The sequence below is a fragment of the Vanellus vanellus genome, assembly GCF_965231255.1.
Source record: "Vanellus vanellus genome assembly, chromosome: 4".
In the NCBI taxonomy this organism is placed as follows: Eukaryota; Metazoa; Chordata; class Aves; order Charadriiformes; family Charadriidae; genus Vanellus; species Vanellus vanellus.
The window spans coordinates 70,078,937-70,083,177 of record NC_138909.1 but is presented as its reverse complement, the minus strand read 5'-3'; positions in this window follow the sequence as shown (position 1 = coordinate 70,083,177).

Here is a 4,241-nt window from a genome sequence, read left to right as displayed (position 1 = left end):
TGTTTGTCGTTGTTTTTTTTTTTTTTTTTTTTTTTTTCCTTTTTTTTTTTTTTTAAAAAAAAAGCTCCTTTTCACGGCCAGCCCGAGCGACAAAGTGTCTTCTCCATCCCCTCCTCCCCTTCCGCCACCCCCTCAGCCCCCTCCCCGTGCCGCCCCCGGGGCGCTCCTTGCCCCGCCGTCCGGTGTCACTGTCCCCCCCCGGTTGGGTCCTGGGTCTCTCCGTTGCCGTTGCCGCCGCCGCCGCCGCTGCCGCCGCCGGGCTCGGCCCCGGCCCGACGGCCGCCGCCGCCTCCGCACCGCGGATCCGGTCCCTGCAGAGGGCCGGCGCCCTTCACGGCGGACGGCTTGTATTTATTATTAATTATTAATTATTATTAATTATTATTATTACACGGTTCACGCAGTTTTTAGGCATCTCCGTTAGGGTTTTCTAATTTTATTTTAAAAGGCACAAACTATAGCTCTTAGTTGAATGTTGACAGGTATGCTTTCTCTTTTTCCGTGTCTTTCTACAACTGTGTTCTGTGACTCAACTGTATAGTGTTAATATCAGTACAGACTTGTCTAGTTGACCGTATAAATAATGTTTTCCCTTCTCGTAGTCTCTATGGCGTGTCTTTATGGAGAAATAAGGTTCTCACGGGTTCGGTTCCCTTTGCGTTTAGAGAGACCAGGTTCAGGCAATGATACATATTTTTATTATCGGTTGCATGTCGTCTCATTTATTTTATTTTATTTCCTTTTTTTCCCAACCTGTTGGAATATGTTTGTGAGCATAATCGTCATAAATTATGTTCAGGGTTTTCAGATTTATTTATATGTGGTTAAAATGAATGCTTCTATTTAAAAGGGGAAATATTTCTACATGTGCATATAGTTTTCCAAGAGTGTACCATTAATTGATTGTTGATAATAAAAACCAAAAGCAAATATAGCACTGGAGCTCTTCTGACTTCTTGTTAGGGCTTTATTTGGGGGGAGGGCTCGGGTTGTTGGGTTGGGTTGGTTTTTTTTTTTTGATAAAGTTTGCAGGCGCACACCTCAGGATCTGGACTGAGTCATCAAAAGGAGATGGGGTCGGCAACATTATTTTTAATCTGCGTTACCATCAGGAAGGCCATAACTGCGGGTCCCATCATTACTGCCTAATTGTGCCGTTATTAATTATTGGCAAACAGGCTGATTGGGGAGAGGGGGTGCGGAAGATGCGTCAGATCTGACCTTTTGTCGTTACCTCGAAGATCAGAGATGGCAAATATTGAGCAATATCCGTTAAAAGGAGCGGGGGGGGGGGTAAACTATGGGTCTGGCTTGCCAGCGGCTAGAGCATCCTGCAGCCCTGCTGAGGGCTTTCTCCAGCCGTTACACCAACACGCGGAAGGTAAAATTGGCTTTTCGCAAACGGTTCTTCTGCTCAAACCCTCTGCTTACACCGCAGGGAGGCGGCCCTCCGCGGCGACTAACGCGGCCGCGGGCTCTGCTCCCACCCAGGGCCAGGAGTCGTCCAGCGGCTTCACACCCGCTTTGCTGTTACCGCCCGGCAGCCGGTGGCCGAGGTCGCGCCCAGCCCGGCCGCTGCCGCAGCCGGAGCCCCGGCGGCGCGGCCCCGACGGCTCCCCCCGCCGCTCGCCCGGCCCTGCCCCGCGGGGAGCGGGCAGCGGGGCAGGCGTGCCAACCCCCCCCCCCCCGGGGCACCGGGTAGCAGCTCGGACCGAGCGTCCAGCTCCACCGAAAGGCCTCGGGCAGAAGAACCGGGTCCGCCTCCTCTGCAGCCGGGGCACTTGCGGGTTAGCTGCGGGGACACTGGGGCGATGAACTCTGTCTGACTCTGGCAGAATCAGTGGAAAAAAAAAAAAGAGAGAGAAAAAAAAAAAGACTGTCTGGGGGTTTGGCGGAGAAGCAAATATGGCAACCACGTTCCTCTGCACGGTTGGGGTGCTGGGGAGAGGGTGCCACTGCCAAGAGCACAACTAAAAGAGTCAGGAAAAACGGGATAAGTACTGTTTCACTAATAAAAAAACTTCAATAATCAGTTTTAAAATGCTGCAATAAAACATGCAGTCTATTTTCTGGAGGAAAAACCCTGTATGCATTTCTTGAATATATGTTTTGTTATAATGTGGGTAGCTTTTGCCATTTCACTTTTTCTTCCGAAAGTCATTTCATGATCTGAGAATATCTTTGTTCAAAGTAAATGGACTGTCTCTAGGAATTAGCCAGCTGTGGACTGCAGTTCAGCTCTGCTAATAGTGATCTACATGGAAAGAGTTTCCCGCTGGAGAAGCTGCTATGCTCAGTCCATCTGCTTTACCATGGCTGAACTGATCCCTGAACTCTAGGAGAAGGTGAGACCTGTATTACCAGTAAACCAACCTGCCAGCCAAAGGTGATTTCAAGGTATGACTCCTGGTCAGGCCTTGCTGTGTCAAGATGATCAGCTTCCATTTTATGACATGCAGTCGTGATCTGAAAACATTAGGAGATGACAACACGCTACTTCTTTGTTTTTTTTTGTTTTTTTTTTTGTTTTGTTTTGTTTTGGTTTGGTTTTTTTTGCCAAGTTCACTACTTTGTCTGCTAAAACTTGGGGTTTATTTCTAATACACCTTCAGCTTCCAAGCAGTGGATCTAGCTATGTGTCTGCTAGACCTTTTCTCTCTTTTAATTTTAGCATACTGCAAAGTGATTTGCATTGTGATCCATCTTCTTCCTGAGAAACTAAATGGTCTGCATCCTTTATTCCTCCCACATTGTTTAAGGCTCAAACTTCTTAAATCTTTTCCAGAGCTGGAACCGCTCTCTCCTGTTTCTGAAGATGCCTTGCAAAAGGGAAACCAGGGCAGTACCAAACACTATGGTGTCTCACTAATGGATCATATAGAGCTGAGATCACGTCTCTATTTCTGATCATGATTTTCCACTTAGGTATCTAAGCATCTCACTAGTGCTTTTTGGAAACTTCTGTTCCATCACTTATTCCCTCTGACCCATAAATCCTTTCCCAAGCCACTGCTTTCCATGTTCTGCTCACCTCCACAGCGCAAGGAACCGTAGGAGGCCTGATGCGTAGGGCACCCACCGTTTGTAAGGACCAACATGCCTGTGGCAGACCGGTTGGAACGGTTAATTCATCAACCTTCGTGATTGCTCAGTCAGGTAGAAATGCATGGTTTGAAAATACATTAAGTTTATTTCTCCTGCCTCTCTGCAAAGGCAGGAGTTTGAAAATTAGTATTAATTAAGTCAGTAATCTACAGGATTGCTGCTGACCTTTACAAGCACAGAAGCTGGAGGAGTGTCACAGGGTACCCAGCAGGAGCCCAGGCAGGAAGAGGATGCCAAAAGGCTGATTACCAGTGGTACCAGTGAAAGCTGAATGGGCAAGCTGATCTGTAACACAAAGAGATGCTCTGGGGTTCACAAGGTGTGGAGATCTAACAAGGCAAAAGATGTTCCAGTAAAGAAATGAGGGTAAGGTTCATTATTTTTGTTGCTTTTACCCCCACATGTGGTCAAAATAAAGAAGAATTTGTTTTATTATCCAACTCAAATTCAGTATGAACGCATGTTGTATCTTGGAGAGTTCAGAGGTAAATTCACATTGTGTGTTTGAAGGAACTCGAGTGTTTCATTGTCTGCTCTTCTAAATGCCAAGACTTAGAATTTGGGTCTAATCTTGAATTTGGCTCTGGGGTGGCTCTTGCACACATTCTCACTTTCTTCTTTCCGACACATGAACAGAAAAAGTAATTTCTGATTGCAGTAAGAATCTCTCGGATGGATGCATGACAAAACAAACATTATCTTTGTTACTAAAGAATACACAGGCAGCATACAGGAAAACTACAATTAATAAAACCAATCCCTTTCACTGAGAAGCAAGTGAGTCTAAATAGTTTAATCTTTACATATCTGCACCTACTTAATGAAGTTATCAAACTATTGCCAACCAGTGGGAAAAGGAGGTGTCATGAAAAGTGCCAGTGGTCCATTAGGATATTCTTTTAAATCCTCTTTTCCTCCCACCTTTTTTTGACACTGTTGAAAGTGCTGATAGATGTACCCTGAACCAGCCTGACTGCAGTCGGGGCCAGCAGCTTACTGCTGTGGTCTGAAGTGTGGGCTCTTCCTGAAGGCAAAATCTGGGGTCTCTTCACACGGGAAGGATCCCCACTGTACCAGGGAGGAATGGGACATGAAACTCCCCCAGTAATTCTTAGACAGCAACTGAACTAGTCGCT